This window comes from Gorilla gorilla, chromosome 3 (genome assembly GCF_029281585.2).
Source record: "Gorilla gorilla gorilla isolate KB3781 chromosome 3, NHGRI_mGorGor1-v2.1_pri, whole genome shotgun sequence".
NCBI classification, from domain to species: domain Eukaryota; kingdom Metazoa; phylum Chordata; class Mammalia; order Primates; family Hominidae; genus Gorilla; species Gorilla gorilla.
The window spans coordinates 54,635,287-54,660,618 of NC_073227.2; positions in this window are offsets into that span (position 1 = coordinate 54,635,287).

Below are 25,332 nucleotides of genomic sequence, written 5' to 3' on the forward strand. Positions count from 1 at the left end.
CACCTGCCTCATCCTCCCAAAGTGCTGGATTACAGGCGTGATCCAGGCCACCGCACCTAGCCAGTCATAAATTAAATTATGATGATGAAAGTAATTTTGAAGATAGGAAAACTAAAATGTTTATATTGGTTTAATAAAATAAAATAATCTAATAAATGGTGATGAAAGTAACTTTGAAGATAATAAGACTAAAATGTTGATATTGGTTTACTCAGAAGTACACTCTGTCTTAAATTCTGTTTAGTAGTCATAATTGATGGTTAAGTATTGAAACTACAGGGTGTATGGGCAAATATGCTGGCTAATAGTGCAATGGAATCAAAAAAATTTAAATAGGTTTTAAATTTAAAACATTAAACAGGATTTAATTTAATTGTTTCCTTTAAAAGGAAAAGTACTGAATAGGGGAAGTAAATGTTTAATATTTTATATATAAGCAGTATTGTTTTGTGAGTTTGTAACTAGCACTGTGGGCTGCTAAAACAGTGTATGTATACATAATTGCTGAACTTTTAGTGAAAGACCATTTTATAGGCATTAGTCTGAAAATAGTGGGTGAGTTTATAGCAAAGAAGATAGTTCAAATACCACTTTTCAGTGACATCATAGGTCGACTTCAGAAGCAAACTAATGATACAGAAGAAATACTCATAGAATAAATAAGGCTAGCAAATTATTTTTTATTACAGCTAACACACAGTATAGAGTACAGAGATATTCTTAGCATTTCAATTCTTCTAGTACATGTGCAATTTGTATATGAATTCTGTTAGCTTCGTTGCTTAAAAACATCTAAACCTGAAGTGTATAAAAATATTAAATTTGGAATTCTAGTTCTGTGTAGGAGTATAATCTGATGGTACAGCTGCAAAGGCAAGAAAACATTCTGGAGTAATCATCCAGATTTCGACAAGAATATTAATCTCCACATTTCTTACTTATCTGAAATGTTTTGATGTTTTTTTAAAAAAGTTAAGTGTAATAAATGTGTTTAGCGAGATGACAAAAGTTATGAATTACAAAAACCTAAGGTATCAAATTTTAGATTATTCTCTTCATTAGAAGGTGAAATGAAAGCTGATCATAAATTGTTGTTGTGTGCTGTTGTACAATGGCTATCAAGAAGAAAACTGTCAAAAATGTTTGGACTACCGGATAGAATGTCAGTATTTCTGCAATAAAAGAAAGCAATTTTCTATCAACATTTAAAAGTTGTGAATTGAGAATCCAGCCTTGCCTATTTGTCTGGTATCTTAATACTTCCATGCAAGGAAGGAATGCAATGTGGTTTTCAATGGCAGATAAGACATAAAAGCAAAAACTGAAGTGAAGTTTGTAATAAGATAGTGTCTACAGAGTGTTATGATGTGGCTCATAATTTAATAACAATTATCAAGTAGGTAGGGAATGATTTTGATCGATCATTCAAATCTGTAAAAGGGTATTGACAAGCACCATAGAAATTTGATAGAATGGTCTTAAGAATTTTCCATTAAAAGAATATTCATGGGCTGGGCATTGTGGCTCACATCTGTAATCCCAGCACTTTGGGAGACCAAGGCAGGTGGATCACGAGGTCAGAAGTTCTAGACCAGCCTGACCAACATGGTGAAACCCCATCTCTACTAAAAATACAAAAATTAGCCAGGTATGGTGGCACTTGCCTATAGTCCCAGCTACTCAGGAGACTGAGGCAGGAGAATCCCTTGAACCCAGGAGGCAGAGGTTTCAGTGAGCTGAGATTGCACCACTGCACTCCAGCCTGGGCAACAGAGCGAGACTCTGTCTCACACACACAAAAAGAATATTCATTTATCAATTATTAATAGCAACTAAAATCAATTTCTTTCATCAGAAATTAAATTTAATTTAACAATAACTTGCAGGATAAATGGTTGGTATTGGCTATCGATGAACCATCAATGATGAATTTTGAAAATACAGCATCTCTTGATTTGTCCTGGATAAAGTTAAAAATAAGTACTCAACCTTGCTGAAAATGCTTCAGAATCACTTCTTCCATCACTATCAACTTATGTATGTGAGATTGATTTTTCTATGATGAGTTCAGAAAAAAAATGAAATAGGTTAGATATGTATCCCCTATGAATACTGTTCTTGTCAATAGAACCTATATTCGATTAATTATCAATGAAGAATCAAGCTCATTTGTATCATTAAATTTTGATGTGTGGGATATTTCTTTAAAGTGTAAAGTAATTATTAAATATGGGAATCACTATTTTACTCATAATTTTAATTTTTCTTGTGATATGCAAGTTTAAGAATAAAAGCAATTCTCCATATGAATCACAGTGATATAATAGTTTAAATTTAATGGTGATTCTCCAGATAAATCACAGTCATGCAAACTTTCAATTAAAATGTGTGTAATTTTTAAGTTTTTTACTTTTCACCTATGTAATGTTTGTTCTCATATTCATTTAAAGGTAATATTTTCTCAATTGAATCTAATTAAAAAATTGGCTCATATTTTTTCCTTCTGCTTGTTTTTTAATCAACAAGTGTATTAGTTCATTTTCCTGCTGCTGATAAAGATATACCTGAGATTAAGAAGAAAAAGAGGTTTAATTGGACTTACAGTTCCACATAGCTGGGGAGACCTCAGAATCATGGCGGGAAGCAAAAGGCACTTCTTACATGGTGGTAGCAAGAGAAAAAATGAGGAAGATGCAAAAGCGGAAACCCTTGATAAAACCATCAGATCTCATGAGACTTATTCACTACCACGAGAACAGTAAAGGGGAACTGCCCCCATGATTCAAAATAGCTCCCACTGAGTTCCTCCCACAACATGTGGGAATTATGGGGGTATAATTCAAGATGAGATTTAGGTGGGGACACAGAGCCAAACAATATCAACAAGTAAAAATTGTACAAGCATACTTCATTCTATTGCACTTCACTTTATTGCACTTCACAGATACTGCATATGTTACAAATTAAAAGTTTGTGGCAACTCGGCATGGAGCAAGACTATCGTGGAGTCATTTTTCCAACAGCATGTGTTCTCTTCATGTCTCTGTGTCACATTTTGGTAAGTCTCACAATATTTCAAACTTTTTAATTATTATTACATCTGTTATGCTATCTCTAATCAGTGTTCTCTAATGTTACTATTGTAATTGTTTTGGGGCACCACAAACTGGGCCCATATAAGATGGCAAACTTGATCCATAAAGGTTGTTTGTGTTCTGACTGCTATACTGGGCCAGCTGTTTCCCTGTCTCTTTCCTTCTTCTCTGGATTCCCTATTCCTCGAGACACAATAATATTGAAATTAAGCCAATTAATAACCCTATAATAGACTCTTAGTGTTCAGCTGAAGAAAGAGTCTCACATCTCTTCCTTTAAATCAATAGGTAGAAATGATCAAGCGTGGTGAGGAAGGCATGTTGAAAGCCCAGATAGGCCAACAGCTAGGCTTCTTGAGCCATACGCTTAGCCAAGCTGCAAATGCAAAGCAAAAGCTCTTGAAGGAATTTTAAAGTATTACCTCAGTGAACACACAAATGATAACAAAGCAAAACAGCCTTATTGCTGATGTGGAAAAGGTTTTATTGGTCTGAATAGAAAATCAAACCAGCCACAACATGTACTTAAGCCAAAGCCTAATCCAGAGCAAGGCCCCAATTCTCTTCAATTTTCTAAAGGCTGAGAGAGTAGAGGAAGAAGTGGAAGAAAAGTCTGAAGCTAACAGAGGCTGATTCATGAGGTTTAAGAAAAGAAGCATCTCCATAACATAAAACTGCAAAGGGAGACAACAAGTGCTAATGCAGAGCTGCAGCAAGTTATCCAGAAGATCTACGTAAGATCATCGATGAAGGTGGCTATAATAAACAACAAATTGTAAATGCAGACAAAACAGCCATATATTTGAAGAAGATTTCACCCAGGACTTTGATAGCTAGAGAGAAGTCAACACCCAAGTTCAAAGCTTTAAATGCCAAGCTGAGTTTCTTGCTAGGAGCTCATCTACCATTCCAAAAATTCTAGGGCTCGTAAGAATTATGCTAAATCTACTGTGCTTGTGTTCTAAAGGTGGAAAGACAAAATCTGGATGACAGTAAATCTACTTATAGCATGGCTTACTGAATATTTTAACCCCACTATTGAGACCTACTGCTCAAAGAAAAAGATTCCCTCTGAAGTATTACTGTTCATTGACAATGCACCTGGAGACCCAAGATCTCTGACAGAGATGTACAAGGAAATTAATGTTGTTTTCATGCCTGCTAACACAGCACCAATCTGCAGCCCGGGAAACAAGAAATAATTTCCACGTTTAGGACTTACTATTTAAGAAATACACTTCATACATATGTAACAAACCTGCACATTGTGCACATGTACCCTAGAACTTAAAGTATAATTAAAAAAAAAGAAATACACTTCATAAAAGCTATAGCTGTCACAGATAGTAATTCCTCTGATGGATCTTAGCAAAGTAAATGGAAAATCTTCTGAAAATGATTCACCATTCTAGATGCCATTTAGAACATTTGTGGTTGATGTGGGAAGGTCAGTATATTAACATTAACAGGAGTTTGGAATTGATTCCAATGATCATGGATGACTTGGAGGGGTTTAAGACTTCAGTGAAGGAAGCAACTGCAGATGTGATGGGAATAGAAAGAGAATTAGAAGTGGAGCCTGAAGATGACTGAATTGTTGCAATCTCTTGAAAAAGCTTGAACAGATGAGGAGTTGCTTCTCATAGATGAACAAAGAAATTGGATGGAATCTACTCCTGACAAAGATACTTTGAACATTGCTGAAATGACTACAAAGCATTTAGGATATTACATAAATCTAGTTGATAAAACAGTGGCAGAGTTTGAGAGGATTAATTCCAAGTCTAAAAGAAGTTCTGTGAGTAAAATGTTGTCTGACAGTATCACATGCCACAGAGAAATCTTCTGTGAAAGGAAGTCAATTAATGTGGCAAACTTTATTATTGTCTTATTTTAATAAATTGTTGCAGCCACCCAAACCTTTAGCAACCACCACCTTGATCAGTCAGCAGCCATCAATGTTGAGGCAAGACATTTCACCAGCAAAAATTATGACTTTCCAAAGGTTCAGATGATCGTTAGCATTTCTGAGCAATAAAGTATTTCAAAATAGGATATGCACATTTTTAGACATAATGCTATTGCACTCTTAATAGACTGCAGTATAGTCTAAACATAACTTTAATATGCACTGGGAAGCCCAAAAATTTGTGTGACTCACCTTATTGTGATAATCCCTTTATTGTGGTGGTCTGGAAACAGACCATATAGACATACACAATTTGTCACATACTTGTGTTAAAATATTATATATATATATGCACAATTTAGTTACCTTTTATTTTCTCCTTCTGTATCTAATCTAGGAGATTGTTTTTAGTTCAATAATTAATTTAAGGCTAGTATTATATTTGTTAGACCTGACATTTACTCAGTACTTAAAGTTTAAAGTTCCTTTTCTTTACTTTGGATTTACAGCTGCCTAAAGCAGCAGTCATTTCCAAGCTGCCTTATTTTGTTGTTGTTCTATTTTGTTTTGTTTTAGGCTTTTAGCAACATGAAGTTATGGTTTTTAGTTTCTGTCTCTGTTGATAAGTGGAAAAGAAGAATGAGGAAGCGGCTTTACTGGCCCAATCGGAAAGAGAAACCAAGAAACCGTGACTGTATTCTCTCCCTTGGACAACATGACCACAAGATCATCAATCCCTTTCCCCCTCTGTTTTTTGCTCGTTTGTTTGTTTTAAGTAAGACCTTCAGAATGGTTTGTATTTTTGGTAGCTATTTATTTTCCCTTTTTACATATCTCTTTGAGGATTTACCTGATGAGTTCTTGGTGATCCAGAGGGAGTGGAAGTTTTAAATAGGCAAAAGGTGACAGGGTACAGCTGGGTTTCAAATAAGTGATGTCAGGCCTAAAAATGGACGCTGAGGTAGCAACCAAGTTAAATTTGTGACAGCAACAAAATGAAAAAAAAATTTTTAACGAACGATTATTTTCTCTAGATAGTTGAAACACACTGTGCTTCTATTATTGTCAGGAATGATACAATGCTGGGAACATGGTACATGCTCAGCTGACAAATGCCTGTGAATAGATAGATTTATATTAATAAATTGGGTTACATTTTCTGAAGGAAGTAATTTCTCCGAGTGGATAGCTGTATCTATAGAGAGATTCTATGCATCTACCAGTTTCCAGGGGTAGTCATCATTAAAGTACACACCAGGATTTTCACCAGGATTTTGTCACTGCTTTATTCCAATGCTTTTGCAATGTCAGGCCATTCCATTCTGGAGGCAAATACCTAAAGCTAGTCACAGAAACAGGCCTCAAATAGCTAGAAAGTAAAGTATTAGATACTCTATTAAGAGCAACATGAACAAGTCCTTGGCCAAAAATGTCTTGTAGATTTTAACCTTGAACATGTGTAATGCTTTGGCTTCTTAAGATATTCTATCAATAATAAAATATCTTACTGACTTGTAGCATACTATTGTTTTATCATTTAGATAACTGGAAGACGAAAGTGAAAAAAGAGGAAGAAGGATTTCAGAAATAAGATTCATCAGCACCATAATTTCTCCCTAGAAGTATATAACCATCCACAGGGTCATGAGGTCCAATCTCAGCTCCTAAATCTAAATGTAATATATAATGTGCGAGACACTTCCTGTTTCTGGTAATAGATGGTTAAGTTATTTGTGTGAATCTCCCAGCCGAAGATAAAACAAAACAAAAATAGGATAAAATTATCTGTATCTGTAAATACACACACACAAATATATACATACAAACACATACTTGCACACATATACACACATTCATACACACACACACACATTTTCTTTTAAGTTTCCCAAGTATTTGTATCCACAGAATAACCTTCATATAGAGATGCTTTTACCCAAGGCCTCAGACTCTCCCGCAAATAAACTTTTTAGGGAAAATAACCAGGAAACATTCAAAGATAAACAGGCACACGAGGAATTTTAATAGGAGCAAGAATCAATGCATAAAACAGAGAGCAGAAACAAACTCATACAGACTTCACATATTGCATTATTAAATATACATTTATAAATCACATTTACTCTGTTTAAAGAAGTAAGCAGTAAATTTGATAACATTTGTAGGTAACAGGAAAATTTAAGAGTACATTTAAGAAAGAACTACAGGCCGAGCACAGTGACTCACGCCTGTAATTCCAGGACTTGGGGAGGCTGAGGTGCGTGGATCACCTAAGGTCAGGAGTTCGAGACCAGCGTGGCCAACATGGTGAAACCCTGTCTCTACTAAAAATACAAAAATTAGCTGGGCGTGGTGGCATCTGCCTGTAATTCCAGCTACTGGGGAGGCTGAGGCAGGAGAATCGCTTGAACCCAGAAGGCGGATGTTGCAGTGAGCCAAGATTGCACCACTGCACTCCAGTCTGGGCGACAGAACGAGACCCTGACTGAAAAAAAAAAAAAAAAAAGAACTACAGAAAAATACAATAACAAAAATTTTAAAATGTATTTGGCATTTCACTAAACATAGAGAAGATAAAATTAATACTATATAGATTAGAAGAAATTATCCAGCATCTAGCACAAAGGGGAAAAAGTGGAAAAGAGAGTGAAAATATGTAAATTCCAGAGTGAGGTTTAGTTTATATTTGACTAGAGTCTTAGAAAGAGAGAAGAGACAGAGAATGGGCCAGAGGAACATTTGAAGAGATCATGGCTTAGAATTTTTTAGAAGTCATGTGACATATGAATCCGCAGATTCAATTAACCCCCAAATTTTCTAGTTTCATAATTAAAATGCAATTCCAATATTAGACATAATACAGTGAAACTGTTTTAAAAGATAAAAAGAGAAATTTCTTCCCCATTGGTTTGTAACATTTTCTTACAGTGAGTTGGATGGCTGGATTATGTGCAAATGTTCTTCTCGAAATTCAGGTTCCTAGAATTCATGAATTTAATATAGCATTGTGAAAGTTAAGAGAAAGTCTTTTGTTCTCATTGCTTAGAAATCTGAGTGAAGCCTAATACATTCTTGGGATTTTCAAAACCTAGGTTGCTTTTGCCTTTGCCAGAATGTAAAATTGCCATAAATTTTCCAATTTTTGCCATGTGCTGCACTGTACTTGCCATTATTTGTCTAATATATTTCACATCATTGTTTGTCTATTTTCTTCCCCAACCGTGCTGCAGCACCGGACATTGTAGTCCTAAGGCAGTTATAGGAAAAGATATCAATGCATGACTAAATCCCAGAAAACTAGGCTCCTACAATAGGAGGTTTTCTCTTAGCCCTCTTGTCATCAAGGCTGAGTGCTTCTAAGGGATTTAATATACAATAACACCGTGTATAAATCCTCCTAAATTCAGAGATGTGAACAAGAATAATGTCCTGACAAATCCATGGTGTTTAGTATTTCAATGAACAAAGCAAGCACACTCTTTTTTTTCTATAAACTGTATAAACAATTATGTGGGTAAAATAATCTCACAGAACGTCTGAAAAGTAGCAAAGAGTGTGATATGACCAGAAAATTTCTCAAGAGATTGAAAAAAAGCAAAACCCTGCTTCCTTGTCTATTTGAAAATTTGATGTTAGAAAACCAGCTAGGCTGAGTTTTTGTTTGACCCAAGGTAAACAAAAGAATATACTTGATATTGCAAAATAAAACGACATACAAAGACTTTTGAATTTGATCACAAGTATCATCCCAAAACGCAAAGTCATGTATCCCTTTGGAAATTCATAGGAAAAATGGCAAAAACAAAGTAAAGCAGTTTAGCTCCCAGTATTTGTAAGTTAGAGAAAAGTTTTGCTTTAGTTTTTCTGTGTGTGCAAAACCAGTCTTAAAGAAACCACTTTCCAGGCGAGTTCAAGTAAGAATTATTCATTCTCTTTAGGACTTTAAGTGACAAGGTGATATAGTTTGGATATTTGTCCCTCCAAATCTCATTTGAAATGTGATCCCCAGTGTTGGAGGTGGGGCCTAGTGGGAAGTGTTCGTGTCCTGGTGGTGGATCACTCATGAATGGCTTAGTGCTGCCCTGGCAGTAATGAGTGAATTGTCTCTCTGCTAGTTCCCCAAAACATGGCTATTTAAAAGAGTGTGGCACCCCTCCCATCTCTCTTTCTTGCTCCCTCTCTCTCTCACATCATGTGACATCCCTGCTCCCCTTTAGCCTTCTGCTGTGTCTGGAATCTTCCTGAGATTCTTACCAGAAGTACATGCCAGTGCCACACTTCTTATATGACCCGCAGAACAGTGAGCCAAATATTTTCTCCCATTCTGCAGGTTATCTGTTTACTCAGTTGATAGTTTATTTTTCTGTGCAGAATTCCTTTAGTTTAATTGGATCCCATTTGTCAATTTTTGCTTTTGTTGCAGTTGCTTTTGGCACCTTTGTCATGAAATCTTTGCCAGATTCTATGTCTAGAATGTATTGCTCAGGTTGTCTTTCAGAGTTTATTACAGTTTTGCGTTTTACGTTTAAGTCTTTAATCTATCTTAAGTTGATTTTTGTATATGGTGTAAGAGAGAGTCTAGTTTCAATATTCTGCATATGGCTAGCCAGTTATCCTAGCACTATTTATTTATTTATTTATCTTTTTGAGACAGTGTCTCGCTCTGGTGTCCTGGTGGTGTCCTGGGTGCACTCCACCCAGGCTGGAGTGCAGTGGTGCGATCTCTGCTCACTGCAAGCTCCGCCTCCCGGGTTCACGCCATTCTCCTGCCTCAGCCTCCCAAGTAGCTGGGACTACAGGTGCCGGTCATCACGCCGGGCTATTTTTTTTTTTTTTTTTTGTATTTTTAATAGAGACGGGGTTTCACCGTGTTAGCCAGGATGGTCTCGATCTCCTGACTTTGTGATCCGCCCGCCTCGGCCTCCCAAAGTGCTGGGATTACAGGCGTGAGCCATCGCTCCCGGCCCCAGCACCATTTATAAGGCTTCTTATGCATTATTGAGATAATTCTATGTTTTTTTTTTTGTACTTCTTTCTGTTTAAAACTAGTTATTTCTAGTTCTGCAAATAATGCCATTTGTAGTTTGATAGGAATAGCATTGAATCTGCAATGCCATATTGCCCAAAGCATACTTGTTGCATCATATTTATTGACGTGCAGGTTGAATCATTGTTGGATTCCAGAGATAAGTTCCATTTGATTATAGCATATTATCCTATTAATGAGCTGTTGAATTTCATTTCATAGTATTGTGTTGAGGATTTTTGCATCTACATTCATCAAAGCTACTGTACTATAATATTCTTTTCTTGTACAGTCCCTGTCTGTTTTTGGTATCAGGGTAACGAACCCTGGCCTCAAGAAATGAATTTGGAAGTGTTTTCTCCTCTTCAATTTTGTGGATGAGTTTAGGAAGGATTGGTGTTAATTATTTAAATGCTTGGTAGAATTCACCACTGAATCCATATAGTCCTAGGATTTGCTTTGTTGGGAAGTTTCTGATTAATAATTAAATTTCCTTCATCATTATTGGTCTATTTGGATTTCCATTTTCTTCATAATTAATTCTTGCTAAGTTGTATGTTACCAGAAATTTATCTACTTTTTATACGTTCTTCAATTTGTTGGTATTCATTTTTTTTCGTAGTAGTCTTGTGATCCTTTGTATTTTTGTGGGTTCAGTTGTAATGTCTGCTTTCTGATTTAAATTTTTATTTTGTAGTCTTCTCTTTCTCTTGCTTAATCTAGCTACTGATTTGTTAATTGTATCTTTTCAAAAACCAATTCAGTTTTGTTGATTATTTCAATTGTCATTCTAATCTCTATTTTATTATTTACGTAATAATCTATCATTTCCTTCCTTCTGCTGACTCTGGGCTCAGTTTATTCTTTACCTAGTTTCTCTAAGTGTAAAATTAACTTGTTTATTTGAGATATTACCTTCTTCTTAATGTAAGCATTTACTCCTATAAATTTTCCCTTTAGAAATGCTTTTGTGGCATCCTAAATATTTTAAAATATGTTTCCATTTCTGCATTTCTCAAGTTTTTTAATTTTTCCTTTTGATTTCTTCCTGGATCCATTGGTTATTAAGGATTGTGTTATTTAACTTCCATGTGTTTGTGAACTTGCTGAAAGTTCTTCTGTTACTGATTTCTAAGTGAATACTACTGTGGTTAGAAAAGATACTTGAAATGATTTTAATCTTCTTAAATCTACTAAGACTTGTTTTGTTGTCCAAAATATAGCCTACCATCGAGAATGTACTGTGTGCTCTTGAGAACAACATAATCTACTTACATTGGATGGAGCATTTTGTATGTTTGTTAGGTCTATTTGGCATATAGTATTGTTCAAGTCCACTGTTACCCAATTGATTTTCTGACTCAATGATCAACCCATTGCTGAAAGTGAGGTATTGAAATCCCCTACAGTTATTTTATTGCTGGCAATTTTATTCTTCATGTCTGTCAAAATTGGCTTTATAAACTTAGCTGAGCTATTCTTGGGTGAATTTGTTTACAATTATTATATCTTCTTGATGAATGGGCCCATTTATCATAATGTAATTACCTTCTTTAATTTTTTTGAGAGATTTTAACATAAAATATATTTTGTCTAATATAAGTATAAGCAGCCCTTTTTTTGTTTGTACTTTACATGGAATATCTTAACATTTTAAGTGATTATTGATAGGTAAGGAGGGAGAATTGCCATTATGTTCATTGTTTCCTTACTTTGTAGTTCATTTGTTCCTTTCTTTCTGTCTTTATTGATGATATAACGGTTTATTATAGTGGTATGCTTTGATTCCTTACTCTGTCTTTTACTTATCCACTAGAAGTTTTTTTTTCTTTGTGGTTACCATGGAGCTTACATAAAATATCTTATAGTTATACCATTCTTTTAAAAACTGATAGTAACTTAACTTCAATTGTGAACAGAAACACTACAGTTTTATTTCTTACTCCTCCCACATTTGAGGTCATTTAATGCCTATATATTGTGTATCCATCAACAATTTATTAAAGGTATAATTATTTTTAATGTTTTTATCTTTTGAATTTTGAGCTAAATATAAAAGTGATTTACACATCACCATTACATTATTCAATATTCAAATATTCTGAATTTGACTGTATTCTTACCTTTGTAATGAATTGTATGCTTTCATATGTTTCCATGTTTTTACTTAGTGTTCTTTTGTTTCAACTTGAAGAAGTCCTGTACCATATTTTATAAGGCAGGTTTTATGGTGATGAATTTCCTCTTTATTTCTTCTTCATTTCCAAAGGGCAGATTTTCAGGGTATAGTATTTTTGGTCGGCAGGTTGTTTTTTTTTGTTGTTCTTGTTTCTGTTTTTGTTTTCTTTCCAGCACTTTGAATATAGTATCTCACTCCCTTTTGACCTGCAAGGTTTCTGTTGAGAAGTCCATTGATACCCTTACGGAAGTTTCCTTGTCTTTGACAAGTCTCTTTTCTCTCACCCTTTTCAAAAATCTCCCTTTGTCTTTGACTTTTAACAATTGGATTATAGTGCATCTCAAAGTATTCTTCTTTGGGTTGCTTTTACTTAAGTCCTTTGGGATTCCTGAATCTGGATGTCCATATTCTTCTCAAGATTTGGGAATCTTTCAGCCAGTGTTTCTTTAAATAAGCTTTCTATCTCTTTCTCTCTCTTATTTGAAAATTTCATTTGTATATAGTCATGAGCCATATGACATTTTGGTAAACAGACCACATATATGATGGTGTTCCCATAAGATTATAATATTGTATTTTCACCATACCTTTTTTAATGCTTGGATATGTTTAGATACACAAATATTTACCATTGTGTTACAATTGCCTACAGTATTATGTACACTACATATTATACTGGTTTGCAGTCTAGGAGCAATATGCTATATTATAAAGCCCAGGTGTACAGCAGCCTACAATTATAGATTCGTGTAAATATATTCCATGATATTCACATGACATATTTACCTAACAATGCATTTCTCAGAACATATCCCCATTGTTAAGTGACATATACTTTATTCATAATTTGATAGTGTCTCCTAAGGCTCTTGCGCTTTCTTCACTCTTCTTCATTCTTATGTTGGTCCCTCTAATTAGCTAATTTCAAATGACCTGTATTTAATGTTGCTATTTCTTTCTTCTGCATGATCAAGTCTTCTGTTGAAGTTCTCTGTTGAATTTTTCACTTCTGTTATTGTATTCTCAACTCCAGGATTTTTGTTTGGTTCTTTTTATGCTCTTTGTCTATTAAGGATTAAGGTTTTTATTTCCTCATTCATCATTTTCTAAATTTTGTTTAGCTTTCTGTCTGTTCGTTTGCACCTCATTGCCCTTCAAGATTATAATTTTGAGTTTTTTTCTAGGCTATTTTGTATATTTCCTTTTCTTTGAGATCAGTTATTAAAACGCTGTTCATTTTCTTTAGTGGTGTCAGATTTAACTGATTGATTATTATCCATGTATCCTTGTATTAGTGTCTTTCATTTGAAGAAACAAACACCTCATCCAGTCTTTACAGACTCCTTTTGGCAGGTGAAGACCTTCTCCTGTTGGGTTTCAGGCTGACAGAACTGACTCTTGGATTGCACTTGGGTAGGGTTGGAGCCAGTTTATGTGCCTGCTACTGAGTCCTCAGTGTGGTCTGTACTCGGCAGGACAGTTACCAAGGCTCAAGTGGGTGTGGATCTTTTCTGGTCTCTAGGTCAACTAGACTGCCTCAAGGACTTTGCCAAGAAGAGCTGGTACTAGGATGAAGGTTAGCTTTAAGGTGCACAGATAAATTTGAGTGCATAGACAGGTTTGATTCCCATGGATCTCAGGGAAGTTTCCTTCTGGGTGTCTGGGTGGACTCCTGGCCATGAATTCCTTGCCCCATTCTATGACTGAGTGGAGCTCTAATTGAGTCAAATGGTTGCTTCAGGGTCCACAGCCAAAATGAGGCCTTCAGGCCTGCCTCTGCAAGTGTGGATGGGTATATCTCACGCTGGTCTCTGGGCAAGCAATACTGCTCTCAGAACACAGGTGACGGGGCTGAGACTGAGCTACAGGGCCATTTCAAGACCTGCAGTGGAACTAAGTTTAGCTGGATTGACTACAGGGGTACAGATGGGGGTGCCTTCCTCTGAGTCCTAGATTGGAAGGACTGCTCTCAGACCATAGCTAAGAGGAGCTGAAACTGAGTTACAGTGCTGTTTCAGGATCTGCTTTAATACTGAGGTTGGCAGATCTGCGCTGGGAAATCAGACATACATGTTGAAATTATTGATCACACGCCACAATATGAAATAGAAAGAAATTGAAGAAATTATCCAAAAAAATTTAAATAAGGAGGAAAAACTATTTTTATGATAAAGTAGTAAAAATGATTGGCACACTTTTCCATATTTCCTTAAACTAACTCATTTAGATTTTCTTATTTGGCACATTAGATGGAAAAGTTTTATATAGCAAGTCCCCAATATGCTTAGGTTCCATTTCTGAGCACATTTATGGTTTTCTTTTTACTCGTTCGTATTTCTCTTCTTAACAGAGTGGAAAGCTTTGCTTTTCCCTACAGAGAATTCATAGACAACTGCCTAGTTGGTGGCCCACTTTAGTCCTTACACATCTGAATTTAAAATGCTATCACAAGATTCCTTCTAAATTACCAAAACCTAACAGGCTATTTTCTCTCTGCATTTCTACTTGCCACTTATTTTCTACTTTGATTCTTGCAATACCAATTCAAACTTTCTCTTCTCTCTGTACCTCATATAAAAGGTTAATCTGCCAGCAAAATTGGTAACACTGTTTTTAAGCTTAATTTTTAAGATAAAGAAATCACTGAAATTTGGTTTATTGTTTAATTTTGAAAGAAAATAACTATTTGGTACTTAATCATCTAAGAATTGTTTTTAATAATCTGCATCACACTGAGAATGTTCATGTAAAGAAAGGGATTATTTTAAGTCATATTTATGTCAATATGAAAAAAGAAAATATTTACCAGAGGCAACAGTTTGGAGGAGAACAATGTTTAAATTTATTTGGATGTGAATCGAGCATTTTGTAATAACAGTACGAAGATCACAATGTAATTGAGAAGTACTCCATAGAAATGAATATTTCCATTTTAAACCAATTCAGTTACATGGTCCATTGACAAAATATTACATTTGTATTACATGTACAGAAAGATATACTTTAAAATAAAGTAATAGTAACTCAAAAGTATTTGATTTTATTTTGGTATATTTCCAGGGAAACATTAAAAGTGGAATTAAAAGTGAATGAAAATGAAAATAGCACATCAAAAAAAAAGATATGTAGAGGTCATAATTTTTTTAAAACCCTGTAATTATCAATAAGTATTTCTTCAAGACAGTTTTCATCCTTCATAATTAACTTACCCATTTTTCTTATTTTTCAACTGAATTGGCTTCATAGTAGCGTTAGATGTTTTCCAATAGACCATGATATTTGATTATATTCTAATCCAAATACTAGGCGATGTTTAGTCCTTTCTCTCCTTTTAAATCTTGCCACAGGCATTTCTAGTTGATGTTTGGCTTTTGGAAAAGTTTAGGTCAATGGAAGGTGTGGTGAAATATCTCCTCATTTCATCTGTTAAAAATTTTATTTTCTATTTAATTCACTGAAAGGACAATATAACTGCTACAGGCCACAATTAGCTATTGCAATTGTTTCTGGTATGATGCAGATCATGCTCTATTTCTTCTTTTTATTGCCAACTTTTGGATAAAAGTAATCTATACAGGCTGTCTTCATCCCTTTACCAATTCAATTCTAAACTTTTCAAATCTACCATCTATATTTGCTACTTCACTAAAATTACTCTCACTCACATCATCTAATCAAATATTTTCCATTTTTACTTATATATTCATGGATTTCCTTAAATAATGCAGTCTTCATTAATTGAATTATCAGACTTATTTTTTGTCTTTAGCTCTACTTTATTTCATTTTTTCAAATATCTGGTAGCTCTTTGTAATTGTCATTACACCGTAAAAATGGACAATTTTCAGAGTCCATTTCTCAGTTCTATTCTTTTTATTAAACCTCCACATAAATTAACCTAACCAATTATACTGCTTGAATTTCTATTTTAATGTAGATGGTGCAAATATGTTCATAAGATAATCTGCCCACCAACCAGTTACCACATTAATTAAAAATTTACCATCTTAATTTTTAATATTTTAATGTTTATTGATGAAATGTGATCTCTCTCTCTTCCTCCACCTCATTTCATTGAAATATCTACTTAAAATTTGTTTCAAATGGGCCGGGTGCAGTGGCTCACACCTGTAATCCCAGCACTCTGGGAGGCCGAGGTGGGCAGATCACGAGATGAGGAGATGGAGACTATCCTGGCTAACACGGTGAAACCCCGTCTCTACTAAAAATACAAAAAATGAGCCGGACGTGGTGGCCGGCCCCTGTAGTTCCAGCTACTTGGGAGGCTGAGGCAGGAGAATGGCGTGAACCTGGGAGGCGGAGCTTGCAGTGAGCAGAGATTACGTCATTGCACTCCAGCCTGGGTGACAGAGTAAGACTCTGTCTCAAAAAAAAAAAAAAAAAAAAAAAAATTTCTTTCAAATGTCTTCTTTCTCGTGAAACTCTTCCTGATTCCTCAATATGAATATGATTATTATTTCCTTTGTACACATTCTATTTTATTTATGGCACTTATTGTACATGTTTTACATGTTTTTTACTATCTATGTGCTTGTCTAATTATGTCTATTAAAGCATAATCTTCAGAGTAAGCAAGATATCTTAATTTTGTTGATTTCTCTACAGTATCTAGGATATAGTGTCTTCAACATACTGAGTGAATGAACCAAATTTGATGTTCCAACATCTGCACTGTTTTGGGGGGAAGATATCACAAAGATCAGTTTCATAACAATGTATAATACATTTGGGAAGACAGAAGTTAGACAACAGAAGTCATCTACTTTTGAGATAATTGGAGAAGAAGGCAAAGAAGTGAATCAAACTGAGGTTGAGAAGTAACTGCTTTCTCCAGTAATTGGAGAGTTTGCATATAGTTCACCCAGACCACGAAAAAATCATAATGAAAGTAGAAAGATGTCTATATATCGCAGAAAGTTAGCTGGCAAGAATTTGACTGATGTGATATGATATAATCCTTTGAAACAGAGCTTCCCTGCATAAAACTTACTATTAATTGATTTGATAGATTATATTCCCTGGTTTGAGTATTAATTAATTACATTCCCTGGTTTGCTTTGAGAAAGTTTATGTTTTCACTATTGTCCTTACATAATTATTGTTAACCACTCTTTTAACTCTAAAAAATGTATCAGTGTGACTAGTGAATTATTTGACCATCTTAACTAGAATATGCAAAGCTGGGTGGTTTATCTTATGTATATCTCTATGGTTGCCAATCTGTGACCTTATAAATTCACACACATCACAATTCTAGCAAAAAAAGATTTATGCTAAACTCAACATAACTGGTCCACTAAGTATGAATTAATGGAGTGTAAAAATCCCTGTGTCTTCCCTCGCTGTGCCAACCAAAGTCATGCACATTACTCATTCTTCTTAAAGGTTTATTTAACTGGACCAAAATTCAAGAAAGCTAATATCAGAGACAGGGAATCTCTATTAAGTCACACATCTAATACTTTCTTAGGTGATTTTGTTTTCCAGGGAATTGAAGAGAGTTTTGTAGAGAAATAATTTGAGCACCTAAATGAAAGCAGGTATGCCATCTGACTCAGTTCATTTCTGGGAAAAAAATGCTCAAAATATTCATGCTTTTTACAAAGAAGTCAAATTTAACACCCCCGAAACTAACCCTCCCAAGAGCATCTCATTTGAAATATAATATCCACAAGTTACACAGATACATGCCAGACAATTTTTATTATTTAATTTTTTGGATACTGATGATTCAATTCATTGAATGGAAATTGCCACGTGAAGTCAGGATTAACCATAGAAGCATAGGGTTGATGGGACTCTACTATCTTATTTCTTTCTTTGAATAGCTTTCAATATATCAAAAGGCGAATATACAAATGATATCTGTTCATTCCGTCTTAAACCCTCTATCACCAAGCTATTTCTTAACAAGTAAAAAAGGCGGTAGCTTTTTCCCTTATACTCACCCACCATCGCTTTTTAAAATCTCACTTAAAAGATAGATACCTTTATTGAGTGTACAAAATTAAAATTATCCCGCTACTAAATTCATTAACCTCTCCAACAGGACTCTCTTAAGCTAACATTCATAATACCCATTAGGCTTACCTGCTGTGAAGGGGATAAATGAAGATAAGAATAGAGAAATGATAGAAGCACAAGAGAAAATTTGGCATATGTATTATAATTTCCAGCACTGCAGTTTCCTAGAGAATAAACATACCATCAGTCATGTCAATTAATCCACACTACACTAATCCCAAGCTAAAGGATAAGCAATCAAATTAGGGGAAGAGGAGTATGTAGAGCATAACATCAGATGCATCCGAGAAAAAGCTTAGCAAAAGGGCTAACTTAAAGTGTGCTCCAAAATAAATAAGCCAGGATTGTAATGACCAGCACTAAAATGAAGTATGGCTATTCTAAGTGGATCAATGCTTCAATGCTTGAAATGAACTGTACAGCATATAATGATTCCCGATGTTGGTCCTGGAGATAGTATATAATTCAAAAACTGAAGGACTGCAGCAAAGCAATAAGGGTAATCAGATCAGGGATCTAAATCAGAATTCAAATTTTCAAAAATTGCCTGGAACTTCTTGTAAAACTGTTTTAGTTTCAGGGATACATGAACAGATTGCTATGTAGGTAAATTGTGTGTCATGGAGGTTTGGTGTACAGATTATTTCATTCAACACAAAATAAGCATGGTACCCAGTAGATAGCTTTTTTTTATCTTCACCACTCTCCTACTCTTCACTCTCAAGTAGATCCTGGTGTCTATTGTTCCCTTATTTATGTCTATGTGTACTCAATGTTTAGCTCCCAATTGTAAGTGATAACATGTGGTATTTGATTTTTCTGTTCCTATGATAGTTTGCTTAGGATAATGGCCTCCAGCTCCCTCCATGTTCCTGCAAAGGACATGACTTCATTCTTTGTTATGGCTGTGTAGTATTCTATGGTATATATTTTTATATATACATATATATATATACCACATTTTTGTTATCCAGTCTATCATTGATGAGCATCTAGGTTGATTCCATGTCTTTGCTATTGTTAACAGTGCTGGCTGTGGTGAATATACACATGCATGTGTGTTTATGGTAGAATTATTTCTGTTCCTTTGGGTATATACCCAATAATAAGATTGCTGGGTTGAACGGTAGTTCTGTTTTAAGTTCTTTGAGAAACTGCCAAGCTGCTTTCCACAGTGGCTGAACTAATTTACATTCCCACCAACAGTGTATGAGCATTCCCGTTTTTTCCCACAAGCTTGCTGGCATCTGCTATTTTTTGACGTTTTAAGAATAGTCATTCTGACTACTATGAGATGGTGCCTCATTATGGTTTTGATTTGTATTTCTTTAATAATTAGGGATGTTTAGCATGTTTTCATATGCTTGTTGTGCATGTATATGTCTTCTTTTGAGAAGTATCTGTTCATATCCTTTGTCCACTTTTAATGGGGTTGTTTTTTGCTTGTTAATTTGTTTAAGTTCTGTATAGATATACAATCTGGATATTAGACCTTTGTTAGATCCACAGTTTGCAAATATTTTCTCCCATCCTGTGACTTGTCAGTTTGCTATGGTGATAATTTTTTTCTGTCATGCAGAAGCTCTTTCGTGTAATTAGGTACCATTTTGTTGATTTTTGTCTTTGTTGCAATTGCTTTGGGAGTTTTTCTCAGGAAGACTTTGCAGGGACATATGTCTAGAATGGTATTGGCTAGATCTTCTTCTAGGGATTTTAGAGTTTCAGGTCTTATATTTAAGTCTTTAATCCATCTCGAGTTGATTTTTATATATGGTATAAGGAAGGGGTCCAGTTTCAATCTCTGACGTATGGCTAGCCAGTAATGCCAGAACCACTTATTGAATAGAGCGTCCTTCCCCATTGCTTGTTACTGATGACTTTGTTGAACGTCAGATTGTTGGAGGTGTGTGGCCTTTTTCTGGTTCTCTTGTCTTTCACATTGGTCTATGTGTTTGTTTTTGTACCAGTACCATGCTGCTTTCATTGCTATAGTCTTAATGTACAGTTTGAAGTCAGGTAATGTGATGCTTCCAGCTTTGTATTTTTTGCTTAGGATTGCTTTGGCTACTTAGGCTCTTTTTGGTACCATATACATTTTAGAATAGTGGCTTTTTTAAATTTTTGTGAAGAATGTCATGGGTAGCTTACTAGAAATAGCATTGAATATGTTAATTGCTTTGGGCAGTATATCCATTATAACAATATTGATTATTCCCATCCGTAGGCATGGATTTTTTACCATTTGTTTGTGTCATCTGTAATTTCTTTCAGTAGTGTTTTGTAATTATCTTTATAGAAAACTCTCACTTCCCTGGTTAGTTGTATCCTAGGGATTTTATTTTTATTTTTGCAGCTATTGTGAATGAGATTGAGCTCTTGATTTGACACTCAGTTTGGATGTTGCTGGTGTATAGAAATACTACTAATTTTTGTATGTTGGCTTTGTATTCCAAAACTTTGCTGAAGTTGTTTATCAGCTCTAGAAGGCTTTGGGCAAAAGCTACAGGGTTTTCTGGGCATAGAATCATACTGTCGGCAAACAGAGATAGTTTGACTTCTTCTCTTCCCATTTGGATGACTTTTAGGTCTTTTTCTTGCCTGATTGCTCCGAATAGAATAGGACTTCCAGTACTATAGTGAATAGGAGTGGTAAGAATGGGCATCCTTGCCTTGTTCTGGTTTGCAAGAGGAATGCTTCCAATATTTGCCCATTGAGTTTGACGTTGGCTGTGGATGTGTTATAGATGGCTCTTACTGCTTTGAGTTATGTTGCTTCAATGCCCAGTTTATTGAGGCTTAATGTGGAAGGATATTGAATTTTATCAAAAGTTTTTTCGTATTTATTGAGGTAATAATGTTGTTTTTGTTTTTACTTCTGTTTATGTGATGTATCACATTTATTGATTTGCATATATCAAACCAACCTTGCATTTCAGGATAAAGCCTACTTCATTGTGGTGGATTATCTTTTTGATGTGTAGCTGGATTCAGCTTGCTAGTATTTTGTTGAGGATTTTTACATCTATATTCATCAGAAAAGTTGGCCTGAGGATTTCCTTTTTTGTGTGTCCTGCCAGGTTTTGGTGTCAGGATGATGTTGGCCTCATAGAATAAGTGAAGAAAGAGTCAATCATCCTCAATTTTTTGGGAATAGTTTCAGTAGGGATGATACCAGCTTTTCTTTATACATCTGATAAAATTCAGCTGCTGTGAATCTGTCTTCTCTTGGGCTTTTTCTGGTCGGAATGCTTATTATCACTGATTCCATTTGGAAGTCATTATTGGTCTATTCAGTGATTCAATTTCTTCCTGGTTCAATCTTTAGAGATTGTATATTTCCGGGAATTTATCCATTTCTTGTAGGTTTTTTAGTTTGTGTGCACAGAGGTTTAATAATTGTCACTGTTTTTTGTATTTCTGTGGGATAAAGGGTAATATCTCCTTTGTCATTTTTCACTGTGGTTATTTGGATCTTCTCTCTTTTTTTCCTTATTAGTCTAGCCAGTGGTCTAGCAATCTAATTTATTCTTCAAAAAACCTGAATTCCTTACTCTTTTGCATGGTTATTCATGTCTAAATTTCATTCACTTTGGCTCTTATTTGGTCATATCTTGTCTTCTGCTAGTTTTAGGGTTGCTTTGCTCTTGTATTTTCTAGTTCTTCTACGTGTGATGTTAGGTTGTTAATATGAGATCTTTCTGACTTTTTGATGTGGGTGTTTAGTGGGATAAACTTCCCTCTTAACTCTGCTTTAGCTGTGTGCCAGAGATACTGGTATGTATTATCATTGTTTTCATTGGTTTCAAATGATTTCTTAATCCATGCCTTAATTTCATTATTTCCCCAAAAGTCATTCAGGAGCAGGTTGTTTAATTTCCATGTAATTGTATGGATTTGAGTAATTGTCTTAGTATTGATTTCTATTTTTATTGTGCTGTGGTCCAAAAGTATGGTTGGTATGATTTCCATTTTTTTTATTTGGTGGGGCTTATGTCCAATTTTGTGGTCAATTTTTGAGTGTGTGCCATTTGTAAGTGAGAAGAATGTATATTCTGTTGCTTTGGAGTGGAGAGTTCTGTAGATGTCTGTTAGGTTTATATGGTCAAGCATCTTGTTGAGGTCCCAAATGTCTTTATTAGTTTTCTGCCTCAATGACCTGTCTAATGCCAGTGGGTTGTTGAAGTCTTCCACCATTATTGTGTGGTAATATAATTCTCTTTGCAGGTATCTAGTAACTTGTTTATAAATCTGCATGCTCCTGTGTTCGGTGCATATATGCTTAGGATAGTAAAGTCTTATTGAATTGAACCATTTACCATTATGTAATGCTCTTCTTTGTCATTTTTTAACATTGTTGGTTCAATTTTGTTTTGTCTGAAATTACAATTGCATGCCCTACTCTTTATTTTTTTCCATTTGCTTGGTAGATTTTTGTCCATCCCTTTTATTTGTGCCCCTGAGTGTTATTGCATGTGAGATGGATCTATTGATAACAGCATACCATTGGGTCTTGCTTCTTTATACAACATGCCATTCTGTGCCTTTTAAATAGGCCATTCTCCTGCCTCAACCTCCCGAGTAGCTGGGACTACAGGCACCTGCCACCACGCCCGGCTAACTTTTGGCATTTTTAGTAGAGACGGGGTTTCACCGTGTAAGCTCAGATGGTCTTGATCTCCTCACCTTGTGATCTGCTTGCCTTGGCCTCCCAAAGTGCTGGGATTACAGGCGTGAGCCACCACACCCTGCCAAATCTAGGAACTTTTAGCCAGATTAGCTTCATTTCCTTACCCTTCGCTTCTACTAACATTATAGATACAAATATTTGTGTGTTTTTGTATATACACACATTATTTATATAAATTTTTTGTAGTGAATGTCTACTAACAAAACCAATCTCAGTTTTTGTTTATCTCACGCTGTCCTTATTTTGCATTCATTTGTAAAAGATTGTTTTGCTGAATATAAAATCTTAATTTATAATTTTTTTTCTTTTAGAACTTTGAATATGCCATCCTACAGCCTTTTTAACTTACTGTTCCTAATGAGGGATAATTAACATTGTTGGCATTTATGATGACTTGTTTTTCAATTGTAGCTTAAGTAATACACTCTTTGCTTTGACTTTCAGCACTTTGACTGTGATGGGCAGAGTGTGTGCCCATATAAGTCTCAAGACTTCCATCCTCTGCTAATAGCGTAGCATGTGAATGAGTTGCAAACCATTCTCCATCTTCCTTGCCTTTCACATTTTGCCCATCTTTCCACGGTCTCTCACACAAGCAAGGTTTAGCAGTCAACCAGTGACCTGTGGAGAAGTTACCTTATTCACTTTATGGTTCTTTCATATTTAGGAACTCTCCATCAATTTATGGCCTTATGCTTGCACAAACCAAACTGCAACATTGAGACAGCAAAGATGCAGGTTTTCACCCTCCATCCAGAATTGAGTTTGACCTTCGTGGCAGCAGAGCCCCTTGTTTTCAAGATAAAGTTATAATTATTGAAAATTTAGCTGAGTGCATGTTGCAGGGAGGCAGAGAGTAGGAGCAGCCGTAAGCAAGAAGGGCCACTCTTTCCTACCATGCTTATTTGAAGCCCTTGCAATGATTGTTTTGGACAATTTTATCCATTTTAATATTTGTTTCCTTCAGAAAGGAATCACATATCCTCTTTGGTAACATTATTGGAAGTCTTATTATTATGAAATTATTGAATGATGTTTAGTGAAACTGATGATATAAACAAAATGCGATTATCAAGTCATAGGGGAAAGGAGGGGTGCAGGTGTCCAAAACTTAAATGAAAATTGGAAATTAGTATAAATTTTTTCAAGACTCATCCTTGTTCTCCAGAAACCTCATGATTAGTACTTACATATTAATAAAATGTTATGGCTGCTCTGTAAGTCTAATTATATCTGAAATCAAAATTTTATTATTATAATTTATTAGTTGCAGATAAGAATTATCAAGTTTGAACATAGTGCATTTGTATAAACTGAAAGTGTAAGTGACATTTTGTGGATTCTCTAAAAGCATAACTCTTAAAAACCTGCTTAGTTTGATTCAGATCTTTAGAATTGGTATGCCTCATGATATGGTAGGAATGTCATATTTTGTCTGCTAGCCACAAGAAAAAAATATTTGATTTATAGTATTTCACAGACATAAATCAATGATGGACTCTTATCTATATCACTGCTATTCTTGAATAATTAATGATATCAAAATATCATGGTGGCCTCCTCTTTGCTCTTATGTATATTTCATGGTCCCACCCTAATTGGCAAACTACATAGTTAGGAAAAATTACCCTAAAATTGTATGATAATTAGATAAAATAAAATAGAGATTACAATAGATAGACTATATGTATTTTGCACAATATATTCTCACCCTTACTAAGTAACTCTATTAATAATTTAAAGATCTACAGTACTTTTGAGAAAATGGAACAATTTAACTGAACAGGGGAAGGAAAATTCCCTTGACATTTTCTAAGGGTTATCTCCTATTATATTATTAAAGTGTGGCAGCATTTTACTGGAGCCAGCAAAACAGATAAAATTTTGCTTGAAATCCCAATCTCTGGTCCAGGAAAGGTCTTTATTATTTAGCCTTCAGGAAAATGAAAGTGACAGATTGCAACTGTCAGTAGACACAGACTTCTTTTACGCTTCCCCTATTTTTCCTATTCCCAGTAGGATAGAGAACTGATTAAACTCTGACTCAAGAATGTGAAATCAAGAAATTTCATAACCATGTGAGTGCCTTTTGCATGCATAAATGTTGCCATGGTGATCAGAACTTGACATTATGATCTGCATTAGCTTCTCTAAAAAATGGTTAAGTAGGGAGTGTCAGAAAGCTGATATTTCTTGTTGTATCCCTTAAATCCCATCATTCACCCTCATTTTTTAGATCTTCTTAAATTTAGTTTGCGGTTTCCATTTCTGTATAATGTGGTATACATCAGAGAAGCAGTATATGTCAATCCCGTTAAATTATCTATTTCAATAGCTCAGCAAATAATGTTCTTATGAGTGACAGCATTCAATTCAGGGCATTCTAAACAG